This window comes from Camelus bactrianus, chromosome 34, assembly GCF_048773025.1.
Source record: "Camelus bactrianus isolate YW-2024 breed Bactrian camel chromosome 34, ASM4877302v1, whole genome shotgun sequence".
NCBI classification, from domain to species: Eukaryota; Metazoa; Chordata; class Mammalia; order Artiodactyla; family Camelidae; genus Camelus; species Camelus bactrianus.
In genome coordinates this window covers 23,481,444-23,498,698 of record NC_133572.1, presented here as the reverse complement: position 1 = coordinate 23,498,698, position 17,255 = coordinate 23,481,444, and positions in this window count along the sequence as shown.

The window sequence follows — 17,255 nt, the reverse complement described above, 5'->3', positions numbered from 1 at the left end:
CACCTAGCTTGTTGGGAACACAAAGTTTCTTTTCAGTTGCAAACTCCATTCCATACATATATATGGGGAGGTACTAGCCTCAACTCGATTTTACAGTGAAAACTGCAGGAACTTCAAACCGGCACTAGGAAACAGACTGAGAAAGCAGAGAAATAATGTCTCCTGCAACCCGTTCCCTTGGTGCTAGATGAACGAAAGACTCTCGACTTTCTCAGTTCTCAGAGATAAGTGTGTGTGAAAGTCGCACTTCACCTAGCTTGTTGGGAACACAAAGTTTCTTTTCAGTTGCAAACTCCATTGCATAGATATATATGGGGAGGTACTAGCCCCAACTCGGTTTTACAGTGAAAACTGCAGGAACTTCAAACCGGCACTAGGAAACAGACTGAGAAAGCAGAGAAAAAATGTCTCCTGCAACCCGTTCCCTTGGTGCTAGATGAACGAACGACTCTCGACTTTCTCAGTTCTGAGAGATAATTCTGTGTGAAAGCCGCCTTCACCTAGCTTGTTGGGAACACAAAGTTTCTATTCAGTTGCAAACTCCATTCCATACATATATATGGGAAGGTACTAGCCTCAACTCGGTTTTACAGTGAAAACTGCAGGAACTTCAACCCGGCACTAGGAAAAAGACTGAGAAAGCAGAGAAAAAATGTCTCCTGCAACCCGTTCCCTTGTTGCTAGATGAATGAACGTCTCTCCACTTGCACAGTTCTGAGAGATAAGTGTGTTAAATCCGTCCTTCAACTAGCTTGTTGGGAACACAAAGTTTCTTTTCAGTTGCAAACTCCATTCCATACATATATATGGGTAGGTACTAGCTCCAACACGGTTTGACAGTGAAAACTGCATTAACTTCAAACCGTCACTAAGAAACAGACTGAGAAAGCAGAGAAAAAGTGTCTCCTGCAACCCGTTCCCTTGGTGCTAGATGAACGAACGTCTCTCCACTCGCTCAGTTCTGAGAGATAAGTGTGTGTGAAAGCCGTCCTTCACCTAGCTTGTTGGGAACACAAAGTTTCTTTTCAGTTGCAAACTCCATTCCATACATATATATGGGGAGGTACTAGCCCCAACTCGGTTTTACAGTGAAAACTGCAGGAACTTCAAACTGACAGTAGGAAACAGACTGAGAAATCAGAGAAAAAAGGGCTCCTGCAACCCGTTCCCTTGCTGCTAGATGAACGAACGACTCTCGACTTTCTCAGTTCTGAGAGATAAGTGTGTGTGAAAGCCGTCCTTCAACTAGCTTGTTGGGAACACAAAGTTTCTTTTCAGTTGCAAACTCCATTCCATACATATATATGGGGAGGTACTAGCCCCAACTCGGTTTTACAGTGAAAACTGCAGGAACTTCAAACCGGCACTAGGAAACAGACTGAGAAAGCAGAGAAAAAATGTCTCCTGCAACCCGTTCCCTTGGTGCTAGATGAACGAACGACTCTCGAGTTTCTCAGTTCTGAGAGATAATTCTGTGTGAAAGCCGTCCTTCACCTAGCTTGTTGGGAACACAAAGTTTCTTTTCAGTTTCAAACTCCATTCCATACTTATATATGGGGAGGTACTAGCCTCAACTCGGTTTTACAGTAAAAACTGCAGGAACTTCAAACCGGCACTAGGAAACAGACTGAGAAAGCAGAGCAAAAATGTCTCCTGCAACCCGTTCCCTTGGTGCTAGATGAACGAACGTCTCTCCACTTGCTCAGTTCTGAGAGATAAGTGTGTGTGAAAGCCGTCCTTCACCTAGCTTGTTGGGAACACAAAGACCCTTTTCAGTTGCAAACTCCATTCCATACATATATATGGGTAGGTAATAGCTCCAACACGGTTTGACAGTGAAAACTGCATTAACTTCAAACCGTCACTAAGAAACAGACTGAGAAAGCAGAGAAAAAGTGTCTCCTGCAAACCGTTCCCTTGGTGCTAGATGAACGAACGTCTCTCCACTTGCTCAGTTCTGAGAGATAAGTGTGTGTGAAAGCCGTCCTTCACCTAGCTTGTTGGGAACACAAAGTTTCTTTTCAGTTGCAAACTCTATTCCATACATATATATGGGGAGGTACTAGCCCCAAATCGGTTTTACAGTGAAAACTGCAGGAACTTCAAAACGGCACTAGGAAACACACTGAGAAAGCAGAGAAAAAATGTCTCCTGCAACCCGTTCCCTTGCTGCTAGATGAACGAACGACTCTCGACTTTCTCAGTTCTGAGATATAAGTGTGTGTGAAAGCCGTCCTTCACCTAGCTTGTTGGGAACACAAAGTTTCTTTTCAGTTGCAAACTCCATTCCATACATATATATGGGGAGTTACTAGCTCCAACTCGGTTTTACAGTGAAAACTGCAGGAACTTCAAACCGGCACTAGGAAACAGTCTGAGAAAGCAGAGAAAAAGTGTCTCCTGCAACCCGTTCCTTTGGTGCTAGATGAACGAACGTCTCTCCACTTGCTCAGTTCTGAGAGATAAGTGTGTGTGAAAGCCGTCCTTCACCTAGCTTTTTGGGAACACAAAGTTTCTTTTCAGTTGCAAACTCCATTCCATACATATATATGGGGAGGTACTACCCCCAACTCGGTTTTACAGTGAGAACTGCAGGAACTTCAAACCGGTACTAGGAAACAGACTGAGAAAGCAGAGGAAAAATGTCTCCTGCAACCCGTTCCCTTGTTGCTAGATGAACGAACGACTCTCGACTTGCTCAGTTCTGAGAGATAAGTGTGTGTGAAAGCCGTCCTTCACATAGCTTGTTGGGAACACAAAGTTTCTTTTCAGTTGCAAACTCCATTCCATACATATATATGGGGAGGTACTAGCTCCAACTCAGTTTTACAGTGAAAACTGCAGGAACTTCCAACCGGCACTAGGAATCAGACTGAGAAACACAGAAAAAGTGTCTCCTGCAACCCGTTCCCTTGGTGCTAGATGAACGAACGTCTCTCCACTTGCTAGGTTCTCAGAGATATGTGTGTGTGAAAGCCGTTCTTCACCTAGCTTGTTGGGAACACAAAGTTACTTTTCAGTTGCAAGCTCCATTCAATACATATATATGGAGAGGTACTAGCTACAACTCGATTTTACTGTGAAAACTGCAGGGACTTCAAACCGGCACTAGGAAACACTCTGAGAAAGCAGAGAAAAAGTGTCTCCTGCAACCCGTTCCCTTGGTGCTAGATGAACGAACGTCTCTGTACATGCTCATTTCTGAGAGATAAGTGTGTGTGAAAGCCGTCATTCACCAAGCTTGTTGGGAACACAAAGTTTCTTTTCAGTTGCAAACTCCATTCCATATATATATATGGGGAGGTACTAGCCTCAACTCGGTTTTACAGTGAAAACTGCAGGAACTTCAAACCGGCACTAGGAAAAAGACTGAGAAAGCAGAGAAATAATGTCTCCTGCAACCCGTTCCCTTGGTGCTAGATGAACGAACGACTCTCGACTTTCTCAGTTCTCAGAGATAAGTGTGTGTGAAAGTCGTCCGTCACCTAGCTTGTTGGGAACACAAAGTTTCTTTTCAGTTGCAAACTCCATTCCATACATATATATGGGGAGGTACTAGCCTCAACTCGATTTTACAGTGAAAACTGCAGGAACTTCAAACCGGCACTAGGAAACAGACTGAGAAAGCAGAGAAATAATGTCTCCTGCAACCCGTTCCCTTGGTGCTAGATGAACGAACGACTCTCGACTTTCTCAGTTCTCAGAGATAAGTGTGTGTGAAAGTCGTCCTTCACCTAGCTTGTTGGGAACACAAAGTTTCTTTTCAGTTGCAAACTCCATTGCATAGATATATATGGGGAGGTACTAGCCCCAACTCGGTTTTATAGTGAAAACTGCAGGAACTTCAAACCGGCACTAGGAAACAGACTGAGAAATCAGAGAAAAAATGTCTCCTGCAACCCGTTCCCTTGGTGCTAGATGAACGAACGACTCTCGACTTTCTCAGTTCTGAGAGATAATTCTGTGTGAAAGCCGCCTTCACCTAGCTTGTTGGGAACTCAAAGTTTCTTTTCAGTTGCAAACTCCATTCCATACATATATATGGGAAGGTACTAGCCTCAACTCGGTTTTACAGTGAAAACTGCAGGAACTTCAACCCGGCACTAGGAAAAAGACTGAGAAAGCAGAGAAAAAATGTCTCCTGCAACCCGTTCCCTTGTTGCTAGATGAATGAACGTCTCTCCACTTGCACAGTTCTGAGAGATAAGTGTGTTAAATCCGTCCTTCAACTAGCTTGTTGGGAACACAAAGTTTCTTTTCAGTTGCAAACTCCATTCCATACATATATATGGGTAGGTACTAGCTCCAACACGGTTTGACAGTGAAAACTGCATTAACTTCAAACCGTCACTAAGAAACAGACTGAGAAAGCAGAGAAAAAGTGTCTCCTGCAACCCGTTCCCTTGGTGCTAGATGAACGAACGTCTCTCCACTCGCTCAGTTCTGAGAGATAAGTGTGTGTGAAAGCCGTCCTTCACCTAGCTTGTTGGGAACACAAAGTTTCTTTTCAGTTGCAAACTCCATTCCATACATATATATGGGGAGGTACTAGCCCCAACTCGGTTTTACAGTGAAAACTGCAGGAACTTCAAACTGACACTAGGAAACAGACTGAGAAAGCAGAGAAAAAATGGCTCCTGCAACCCGTTCCCTTGCTGCTAGATGAACGAACGACTCTCGACTTTCTCATTTCTGAGAGATAAGTGTGTGTGAAAGCCGTCCTTCACCTAGCTTGTTGGGAACACAAAGTTTCTTTTCAGTTGCAAACTCCATTCCATACATATATATGGGGAGTTACTAGCTCCAACTCGGTTTTACAGTGAAAACTGCAGGAACTTCAAACCGGAACTAGGAAACAGACTGAGAAAGCAGAGAAAAAGTGTCTCCTGCAACCCGTTCCCTTCTTGCTAGATGAATGAACGTCTCTCCACTTGCACAGTTCTGAGAGATAAGTGTGTTTAATCCGTCCTTCAACTAGCTTGTTGGGAACACAAAGTTTCTTTTCAGTTGCAAACTCCATTCCATACATATATATGGGTAGGTACTAGCTCCAACACGGTTTGACAGTGAAAACTGCATTAACTTCAAACCGTCACTAAGAAACAGACTGAGGAAGCAGAGAAAAAGTGTGTCCTGCAACCCGTTCCCTTGGTGCTAGATGAACGAACGTCTCTCCACTCGCTCAGTTCTGAGAGATAAGTGTGTGTGAAAGCCGTCCTTCACCTAGCTTGTTGGGAACACAAAGTTTCTTTTCAGTTGCAAACTCCATTCCATACATATATATGGGGAGGTACTAGCCCCAACTCGGTTTTACAGTGAAAACTGCAGGAACTTCAAACTGACACTAGGAAACAGACTGAGAAAGCAGAGAAAAAATGGCTCCTGCAACCCGTTCCCTTGCTGCTAGATGAACGAACGACTCTCGACTTTCTCAGTTCTGAGAGATAAGTGTGTGTGAAAGCCGTCCTTCACCTAGCTTGTTGGGAACACAAAGTTTCTTTTCAGTTGCAAACTCCATTCCATACATATATATGGGGAGGTACTAGCTCCAACTCGGTTTTACAGTGAAAACTGCAGGAACTTCAAACTGACACTAGGAAACAGACTGAGAAAGCAGAGAAAAAATGTCTCCTGCAACCCGTTCCTTTGGTGCTAGATGAACGAACGACTCTCGACTTGCTCAGTTCTGAGAGATAAGTGTGTGTGAAAGCCGTCCTTCAACTAGCTTGTTGGGAACACTAAGTTTCTTTTCAGTTGCAAACTCCATTCCATACATATATATGGGGAGGTATTAGCTCCAACTCGGTTTTACATTTTAAACTGCAGGAACTTCAAACCGACACTAGGAAACAGACTGAGAAACAGAGAAAAAGTTTCTCCTGCAACCCGTTCCCTTGGTGCTAGATGAACGAACGTCTCTCCACTTGCTCAGTTCTGAGAGATATGGGTGTGTGAAAGCCGTCCTTCACCTAGCTTGTTGGGAACACAAAGTTTCTTTTCAGTTGCAAGCTCCATTCCATACATATATATGGAGAGGTACTATCTCCAACACGGTTTTACAGTGAAAATTGCAGGAACTTCAAATCGGCACTAGGAAACAGACTGAGAAAGCAGAGAAAATGTGTCTCCTGCAACCCGTTCCCTTGGTGCTAGATGAACGAACGTCTCTCCACTTGCTCAGTTCTGAGAGATAAGTGTGTGTGAAAGCCGTCTTTCACTTAGCTTGTTGGGAACACAAAATTTCTTTTCAGTTGCAAACTCCATTCCATACATATATATGGGAAGGTACTAGCACCAACTCTGTTTTACAGTGAAAATGGCAGGAACTTCTAACAGGCACTAGGAAACAGACTGAGAAAGCAGAGAAAAAGTGTCTCCTGCAACCCGTTCCCTTGGTGCTAGATGAACGAACGACTCTCGACTTTCTCAGTTCTGAGAGATAATTCTGTGTGAAAGCCGCTTTCACCTAGCTTGTTGGGAACACAAAGTTTCTTTTCAGTTGCAAACTCCATTCCATACATATATATGGGAAGGTACTAGCCTCAACTCGGTTTTACAGTGAAAACTGCAGGAATTTCAACCCGGCACTAGGAAAAAGACTGAGAAAGCAGAGAAAAAATGTCTCCTGCAACCCGTTCCCTTGTTGCTAGATGAATGAACGTCTCTCCACTTGCACAGTTCTGAGAGATAAGTGTGTTAAATCCGTCCTTCAACTAGCTTGTTGGGAACACAAAGTTTCTTTTCAGTTGCAAACTCCATTCCATACATATATATGGGTAGGTACTAGCTCCAAAACGGTTTGACAGTGAAAACTGCATTAACTTCAAACCGTCACTAAGAAACAGACTGAGAAAGCAGAGAAAAAGTGTCTCCTGCAACCCGTTCCCTTGGTGCTAGATGAACGAACGTCTCTCCACTCGCTCAGTTCTGAGAGATAAGTGTGTGTGAAAGCCGTCCTTCACCTAGCTTGTTGGGAACACAAAGTTTCTTTTCAGTTGCAAACTCCATTCCATACATATATATGGGGAGGTACTAGCCCCAACTCGGTTTTACAGTGAAAACTGCAGGAACTTCAAACTGACACTAGGAAACAGACTGAGAAAGCAGAGAAAAAATGGCTCCTGCAACCCGTTCCCTTGCTGCTAGATGAACGAACGACTCTCGACTTTCTCAGTTCTGAGAGATAAGTGTGTGTGAAAGCCGTCCTTCACCTAGCTTGTTGGGAACACAAAGTTTCTTTTCAGTTGCAAACTCCATTCCATACATATATACGGGGAGTTACTAGCTCCAACTCGGTTTTACAGTGAAAACTGCAGGAACTTCAAACCGGAACTAGGAAACAGACTGAGAAAGCAGAGAAAAAGTGTCTCCTGCAACCCGTTCCCTTGTTGCTAGATGAATGAACGTCTCTCCACTTGCACAGTTCTGAGAGATAAGTGTGTTTAATCCGTCCTTCAACTAGCTTGTTGGGAACACAAAGTTTCTTTTCAGTTGCAAGCTCCATTCCATACATATATATGGAGAGGTACTATCTCCAACACGGTTTTACAGTGAAAATTGCAGGAACTTCAAATCGGCACTAGGAAACAGACTGAGAAAGCAGAGAAAATGTGTCTCCTTCAACCCGTTCCCTTGGTGCTAGATGAACGAACGTCTCTCCACTTGCTCAGTTCTGAGAGATAAGTGTGTGTGAAAGCCGTCTTTCACTTAGCTTGTTGGGAACACAAATTTTCTTTTCAGTTGCAAACTCCATTCCATACATATATATGGGAAGGTACTAGCACCAACTCTGTTTTACAGTGAAAATGGCAGGAACTTCTAACAGGCACTAGGAAACAGACTGAGAAAGCAGAGAAAAAGTGTCTCCTGCAACCCGTTCCCTTGGTGCTAGATGAACGAACGTCTCTCCACTTGCAAAGTTCTCAGAGATAAGTGTGTGTGAAAGCCGTCCTTCACCTTGCTTGTTGGTAACACAAAGTTTCTTTTCAGTTGCAAACTCCATTCCATACATATATATGGGGAGGTACTAGCCCCAACTCGGTTTTACAGTGAAAACTGCATTAACTTCAAACCGGCACTAGGAAACAGACTGAGAAAGCAGAGAAATAATGTCTCCTGCAACCTGTTCCCTTGGTGCTAGATGAACGAACTTCCCTCGACTTGCTCAGTTCTGAGAGATAAGTGTGTGTGAAAGCCGTCCTTCAACTAGCTTGTTGGGAACACAAATTTTCTTTTCAGTTGCAAACACCATTCCATACATATATGTGGGGAGGTACTACCTTCAACTCGGTTTTACAGTGAAAACTGCAGGAACTTCAAACCGGCACTAGGAAACAGACTGAGAAAGCAGAGAAAAAGTGTCTCCTGCAACCCGTTCCCTTGGTGCTAGATGAACGAACGTCTCTCCACTTGCACAGTTCTCAGAGATAAGTGTGTGTGAAAGCCGTACTTCACCTTGCTTTTTGGTAACACAAAGTTTCTTTTCAGTTGAAAACTCCATTCCATACATATATATGGGGAGGTACTAGCCCCAAATCTGTTTGACAGTGAAAACTGCATTAACTTCAAACCGGCACTAGGAAACAGACTGAGAAAGCAGAGAAATAATGTCTCCTGCAACCCGTTCCCTTGGTGCTAGATGAACGAACGTCTCTCGACTTGCTAAGTTCTGAGAGATAAGTGTGTGTGAAAGCCGTCCTTCACCTAGCTTTTTGGGAACACAAAGTTTCTTTTCAGTTGCAAACTCCATTCCATACATATATATGGGGAGGTACTAGCTCCAACTCGGTTTTACAGTGAAAACTGCAGGAACTTCAAACCGGCACTAGGAAACAGACTGAGAAAGCAGAGAAAAAGTATCTCCTGCAACCCGTTCCCTTGGTGCTAGATGAACGAACGTCTCTCCACTTGCTCAGTTCTGAGAAATAAGTGTGTGTGAAAGCCGTCCTTCACCTAGCTTGTTGGGAACACAAAGTTTCTTTTCAGTTGCAAACTCCATTCCATACATATATATGGGGAGGTAATAGCCCCAACTCGAATTTACAGTGAAAACTGCAGGAACTTCAAACCGGCACTAGGAAACAGACTGAGAAAGCAGAGAAAAAGTGTCTCCTGCAACCCGTTCCCTTGGTGCTAGATGAACGAACGACTCTCGACTTTCTCAGTTCTCAGAAATAAGTGTGTGTGAAAGCCGTCCTTCACCTAGCTTGTTGGGAACACAAAGTTTCTTTTCAGTTGCAAACTCCATTGCATACATATATATGGGGAGGTACTAGCCCCAACTCGGTTTTACAGTGAAAACTGCAGGAACTTCAAACCGGCACTAGGAAACAGATTGAGAAAGCAGAGAAAAAATGTCTCCTGCAACCCGTTCCCTTGGTGCTAGATGAACGAACGACTCTCGACTTTCTCAGTTCTGAAAGATAATTCTGTGTGAAAGCCGTCCTTCACCTAGCTTGTTGGGAACACAAAGTTTCTTTTCTGTTGCAAACTGCATTCCATACATATATATGGAGAGGTACTAGTTCCAACACGGTTTGACAGTGAAAACTGCATTAACTTCAAACCGTCACTAAGAAACAGACTGAGAAAGCAGAGAAAAAGTGTCTCCTGCAACCCGTTCCCTTGGTGCTAGATGAACGAACGTCTCTGTACATGCTCATTTCTGAGAGATAAATGTGTGTGAAAGCCGTCCTTCACCTAGCTTGTTGGGAACACAAAGTTTCTTTTCAGTTGCAAACTCCATTCCATACATATATATGGGGAGGTACTAGCCCCAACTCGGTTTTACAGTGAAAACTGCAGGAACTTCAAACCGGCAATAGGAAACAGCCTGAGAAAGCAGAGAAATAATGTAACCTGCAACCCGTTCCCTTTGTGCTAGATGAACGAACGATTCTCGACTTTCTCAGTTCTCAGAGATAAGTGTGTGTGAAAGCCGTCCTTCACCTTGCTTGTTGGGAACACAAAGTTTCTTTTCAGTTGCAAACTCCATTCCATACATATATATGGGGAGGTACTAGCCCCAACTCGGTTTTACAGTGAAAACTGCAGGAACTTCAAACCGGCACTAGGAAACAGACTGAGAAAGCAGAGAAATAATGTCTCCTGCAAACCGTTCCCTTGGTGCTAGATGAACGAACGACTCTCGACTTTCTCAGTTCTCAGAGATAAGTGTGAGTGAAAGCCGTCCTTCACCTAGCTTGTTGGGAACACAAAGTTTCTTTTCAGTTGCAAACTCCATTGCATACATATATATGGGGAGGTATTAGCCCGAACTCGGTTTTACAGTGAAAACTGCAGGAACTTCAAACCGGCACTAGGAAACAGACTGAGAAAGCAGAGAAAAAATGTCTCCTGCAACCCGTTCCCTTGGTGCTAGATGAACGAACGACTCTCGACTTTCTCAGTACTGAGAGATAATTCTGTGTGAAAGCCGTCCTTCACCTAGCTTGTTGGGAACACAAAGTTTCTTTTCAGTTGCAAACTCCATTCCATACATATATATGGGGAGGTACTAGCTCCAACTCGGTTTTACAGTGAAAACTGCAGGAACTTCAAACCGGCACTAGGAAACAGACTGAGAAAGCAGAGAAAATGTGTCTCCTGCAACCCGTTCCCTTTGTGCTAGATGAACGAACGTCTCTCCACTTGCTCATTTCTGAGAGATAATTGTGTGTGAAAGCCGTCCTTCACCTAGCTTGTTGAGAACACAAAGTTTCTTTTCAGTTGCAAACTCCATTCCATACATATATATGGGGAGGTACTAGCTCCAACTCGGTTTTACAGTGAAAACTGCAGGAACTTCAAACCGGAACTAGGAAACAGACTGAGAAAGCAGAGAAATAATGTCTCCTGCAAACCGTTCCCTTGGTGCTAGATGAACGAACGACTCTCGACTTTCTCAGTTCTCAGAGATAAGTGTGAGTGAAAGCCGTCCTTCACCTAGCTTGTTGGGAACACAAAGTTTCTTTTCAGTTGCAAACTCCATTGCATACATATATATGGGGAGGTATTAGCCCGAACTCGGTTTTACAGTGAAAACTGCAGGAACTTCAAACCGGCACTAGGAAACAGACTGAGAAAGCAGAGAAAAAATGTCTCCTGCAACCCGTTCCCTTGGTGCTAGATGAACGAACGACTCTCGACTTTCTCAGTACTGAGAGATAATTCTGTGTGAAAGCCGTCCTTCACCTAGCTTGTTGGGAACACAAAGTTTCTTTTCAGTTGCAAACTCCATTCCATACATATATATGGGGAGGTACTAGCTCCAACTCGGTTTTACAGTGAAAACTGCAGGAACTTCAAACCGGCACTAGGAAACAGACTGAGAAAGCAGAGAAAATGTGTCTCCTGCAACCCGTTCCCTTTGTGCTAGATGAACGAACGTCTCTCCACTTGCTCATTTCTGAGAGATAATTGTGTGTGAAAGCCGTCCTTCACCTAGCTTGTTGAGAACACAAAGTTTCTTTTCAGTTGCAAACTCCATTCTATACATATATATGGGGAGGTACTAGCTCCAACTCGGTTTTACAGTGAAAACTGCAGGAACCTCAAACCGGCACTAGGAAACAGACTGAGAAAGCAGAGAAAAAGTGTCTCCTGCAACCCGTTCCCTTGGTGCTAGATGAACGAACGTCTCTCCACTTGCTCAGTTCTGAGAGATATGGGTGTGTGAAAGCCGTCCTTCACCTAGCTTGTTGGGAACACAAAGTTTCTTTTCAGTTGCAAGCTCCATTCCATACATATATATGGAGAGGTACTATCTCCAACACGGTTTTACAGTGAAAATTGCAGGAACTTCAAATCGGCACTAGGAAACAGACTGAGAAAGCAGAGAAAATGTGTCTCCTTCAACCCGTTCCCTTGGTGCTAGATGAACGAACGTCTCTCCACTTGCTCAGTTCTGAGAGATAAGTGTGTGTGAAAGCCGTCTTTCACCTAGCTTGTTGGGAACACAAAGTTTCTTTTCAGTTGCAAACTCCATTCCATACATATATATGGGAAGGTACTAGCACCAACTCTGTTTTACAGTGAAAATGGCAGGAACTTCAAACCGGCACTAGGAAACAGACTGAGAAAGCAGAGAAAAAGTGTCTCCTGCAACCCGTTCCCTTGGTGCTAGATGAACGAACGTCTCTCCACTTGCAAAGTTCTCAGAGATAAGTGTGTGTGAAAGCCGTCCTTCACCTTGCTTGTTGGTAACACAAAGTTTCTTTTCAGTTGCAAACTCCATTCCATACATATATATGGGGAGGTACTAGCCCCAACTCGGTTTTACAGTGAAAACTGCATTAACTTCAAACCGGCACTAGGAAACAGACTGAGAAAGCAGAGAAATAATGTCTCCTGCAACCTGTTCCCTTGGTGCTAGATGAACGAACGTCTCTCGACTTGCTCAGTTCTGAGAGATAAGTGTGTGTGAAAGCCGTCCTTCACCTAGCTTGTTGGGAACACAAATTTTCTTTTCAGTTGCAAACACCATTCCATACATATATGTGGGGAGGTACTACCTTCAACTCGGTTTTACAGTGAAAACTGCAGGAACTTCAAACCGGCACTAGGAAACAGACTGAGAAAGCAGAGAAAAAGTGTCTCCTGCAACCCGTTCCCTTGGTGCTAGATGAACGAACGTCTCTCCACTTGCACAGTTCTCAGAGATAAGTGTGTGTGAAAGCCGTCCTTCACCTTGCTTTTTGGTAACACAAAGTTTCTTTTCAGTTGCAAACTCCATTCCATACATATATATGGGGAGGTACTAGCCCCAAATCTGTTTGACAGTGAAAACTGCATTAACTTCAAACCGGCACTAGGAAACAGACTGAGAAAGCAGAGAAATAATGTCTCCTGCAACCCGTTCCCTTGGTGCTAGATGAACGAACGTCTCTCGACTTGCTCAGTTCTGAGAGATAAGTGTGTGTGAAAGCCGTCCTTCACCTAGCTTTTTGGGAACACAAAGTTTCTTTTCATTTGCAAACTCCATTCCATACATATATATGGGGAGGTACTAGCTCCAACTCGGTTTTACAGTGAAAACTGCAGGAACTTCAAACCGGCACTAGGAAACAGACTGAGAAAGCAGAGAAAAAGTATCTCCTGCAACCCGTTCCCTTGGTGCTAGATGAACGAACGTCTCTCCACTTGCTCAGTTCTGAGAAATAAGTGTGTGTGAAAGCCGTCCTTCACCTAGCTTGTTGGGAACACAAAGTTTCTTTTCAGTTGCAAACTCCATTCCATACATATATATGGGGAGGTAATAGCCCCAACTCGGATTTACGGTGAAAACTGCAGGAACTTCAAACCGGCACTAGGAAACAGACTGAGAAAGCAGAGAAAAAGTGTCTCCTGCAACCCGTTCCCTTGGTGCTAGATGAACGAACGACTCTCGACTTTCTCAGTTCTCAGAAATAAGTGTGTGTGAAAGCCGTCCTTCACCTAGCTTGTTGGGAACACAAAGTTTCTTTTCAGTTGCAAACTCCATTGCATACATATATATGGGGAGGTACTAGCCCCAACTCGGTTTTACAGTGAAAACTGCAGGAACTTCAAACCGGCACTAGGAAACAGACTGAGAAAGCAGAGAAAAAATGTCTCCTGCAACCCGTTCCCTTGGTGCTAGATGAACGAACGACTCTCGACTTTCTCAGTTCTGAAAGATAATTCTGTGTGAAAGCCGTCCTTCACCTAGCTTGTTGGGAACACAAAGTTTCTTTTCTGTTGCAAACTGCATTCCATACATATATATGGAGAGGTACTAGTTCCAACACGGTTTGACAGTGAAAACTGCATTAACTTCAAACCGTCACTAAGAAACAGACTGAGAAAGCAGAGAAAAAGTGTCTCCTGCAACCCGTTCCCTTGGTGCTAGATGAACGAACGTCTCTGTACATGCTCATTTCTGAGAGATAAATGTGTGTGAAAGCCTTCCTTCACCTAGCTTGTTGGGAACACAAAGTTTCTTTTCAGTTGCAAACTCCATTCCATACATATATATGGGGAGGTACTAGCCCCAACTCGGTTTTACAGTGAAAACTGCAGGAACTTCAAACCGGCAATAGGAAACAGCCTGAGAAAGCAGAGAAATAATGTAACCTGCAACCCGTTCCCTTTGTGCTAGATGAACGAACGATTCTCGACTTTCTCAGTTCTCAGAGATAAGTGTGTGTGAAAGCCGTCCTTCACCTTGCTTGTTGTGAACACAAAGTTTCTTTTCAGTTGCAAACTCCATTCCATACATATATATGGGGAGGTACTAGCCCCAACTCGGTTTTACAGTGAAAACTGCAGGAACTTCAAACCGGCACTAGGAAACAGACTGAGAAAGCAGAGAAATAATGTCTCCTGCAAACCGTTCCCTTGGTGCTAGATGAACGAACGACTCTCGACTTTCTCAGTTCTCAGAGATAAGTGTGAGTGAAAGCCGTCCTTCACCTAGCTTGTTGGGAACACAAAGTTTCTTTTCAGTTGCAAACTCCATTGCATACATATATATGGGGAGGTATTAGCCCGAACTCGGTTTTACAGTGAAAACTGCAGGAACTTCAAACCGGCACTAGGAAACAGACTGAGAAAGCAGAGAAAAAGTGTCTCCTGCAACCCGTTCCCTTGGTGCTAGATGAACGAACGACTCTCGACTTTCTCAGTACTGAGAGATAATTCTGTGTGAAAGCCGTCCTTCACCTAGCTTGTTGGGAACACAAAGTTTCTTTTCAGTTGCAAACTCCATTCCATACATATATATGGGGAGGTACTAGCTCCAACTCGGTTTTACAGTGAAAACTGCAGGAACTTCAAACCGGCACTAGGAAACAGACTGAGAAAGCAGAGAAAATGTGTCTCCTGCAACCCGTTCCCTTTGTGCTAGATGAACGAACGTCTCTCCACTTGCTCATTTCTGAGAGATAATTGTGTGTGAAAGCCGTCCTTCACCTAGCTTGTTGAGAACACAAAGTTTCTTTTCAGTTGCAAACTCCATTCCATACATATATATGGGGAGGTACTAGCTCCAACTCGGTTTTACAGTGAAAACTGCAGGAACTTCAAACCGGCACTAGGAAACAGACTGAGAAAGCAGAGAAAAAGTGTCTCCTGCAACCCGTTCCCTTGGTGCTAGATGAACGAACGTCTCTCCACTTGCTCAGTTCTGAGAGATAAGTGTGTGTGAAAGCCGTCCTTCACCTAGCTTGTTGGGAACGCAAAGTTTCTTTTCAGTTGCAAACTCCATTGCATACATATATATGGGGAGGTACTAGCCCCAACTCGGTTTTACAGTGAAAACTGCAGGAACTTCAAACCGGCACTAGGATACAGACTGAGAAAGCAGAGAAATAATGTCTCCTGCAACCCGTTCCCTTGGTGCTAGATGAACGAACGACTCTCGACTATCTCAGTTCTCAGAGATAAGTGTGTGTGAAAGCCGTCCTTCACCTAGCTTGTTGGGAACACAAAGTTTCTTTTCAGTTGCAAACTCCATTCCATACATATATATGGGGAGGTACTAGCTCCAACTCGGTTTTACAGTGAAAACTGCAGGAACTTCCAACCGGCACTAGGAATCAGACTGAGAAACACAGAAAAAGTGTCTCCTGCAACCCGTTCCCTTGGTGCTAAATGAACGAACGACTCTCGACTTTCTCAGTTCTGAGAGATAATTGTGTGTGAAAGCCGTCCTTCACCTAGCTTGTTGGGAACACAAAGTTTCTTTTCAGTTGCAAACTCCATTCCATACATATATATGGGGAGGTACTAGCCCCAACTCGGTTTTACAGTGAAAACTGCAGGAACTTCAAACCGGCACTAGGAAACAGACTGAGAAAGCAGAGAAAAAATGTCTCCTGCAACCCGTTCCCTTGGTGCTAGATGAACGAACGACTCTCGACTTGCTCAGTTCTGAGAGATAAGTGTGTGTGAAAGCCGTCCTTCACCTAGCTTGTTGGGAACACAAAGTTTCTTTTCAGTTGCAAACTCCATTCCATACATATATATGGGGAGGTACTAGCTCCAACTCGGTTTTACAGTGAAAACTGCAGGAACTTCAAACCGGCACTAGGAAACAGACTGAGAAACACAGAAAAAGTGTCTCCTGCAACCCGTTCCCTTGGTGCTAGATGAACGAACTTCTCTCCACTTGCTAGGTTCTGAGAGATAAGTGTGTGTGAAAGCCGTCCTTCACCTAGCTTGTTGGGAACACAAAGTTTCTTTTCAGTTGCAAGCTCCATTCAATATATATATATGGAGAGGTACTAGCTCCAACTCGGTTTTACAGTGAAAACTGCAGGAACTTCAAACAGGCACTAGGAAACAGACTGAGAAAGCAGAGAAAAAGTGTCTCCTGCAACACGTTCCCTTGGTGCTAGATGAACGAACGTCTCTGTACATGCTCATTTCTGAGAGATAAATGTGTGTGAAAGCCGCCCTTCACCTAGCTTGTTGGGAACACAAAGTTTCTTTTCAGTTGCAAACTCCATTCCATACATATATATGGGGAGGTACTAGCCCCAACTCGGTTTTACAGTGAAAACTGCAGGAACTTCAAACCGGCACTAGGAAACAGCCTGAGAAAGCAGAGAAATAATGTATCCTGCAACCCGTTCCCTTTGTGCTAAATGAACGAACGATTCTCGACTTTCTCAGTTCTCAGAGATAAGTGTGTGTGAAAGCCGTCCTTCACTTTGCTTGTTGGGAACACAAAGTTTCTTTTCAGTTGCAAACTCCATTCCATACATATATATGGGGAGGTACTAGCCCCAACTCGGTTTTACAGTGAAAACTGCAGGAACTTCAAACCGGCACTAGGAAACAGACTGAGAAAGCAGAGAAATAATGTCTCCTGCAAACCGTTCCCTTGGTGCTAGATGAACGAACGACTCTCGACTTTCTCAGTTCTCAGAGATAAGTGTGTGTGAAAGCCGTCCTTCACCTAGCTTGTTGGGAACACAAAGTTTCTTTTCAGTTGCAAACTCCATTGCATACATATATATGGGGAGGTATTAGCCCGAACTCGGTTTTACAGTGAAAACTGCAGGAACTTCAAACCGGCACTAGGAAACAGACTGAGAAGGCAGAGAAAAAATGTCTCCTGCAACCCGTTCCCTTGGTGCTAGATGAACGAACGACTCTCGACTTTCTCAGTTCTGAGAGATAATTCTGTGTGAAAGCCGTCCTTCACCTAGCTTGTTGGGAACACAAAGTTTCTTTTCAGTTGCAAACTCCATTCCATACATATATATGGGGAGGTACTAGCTCCAACTCGATTT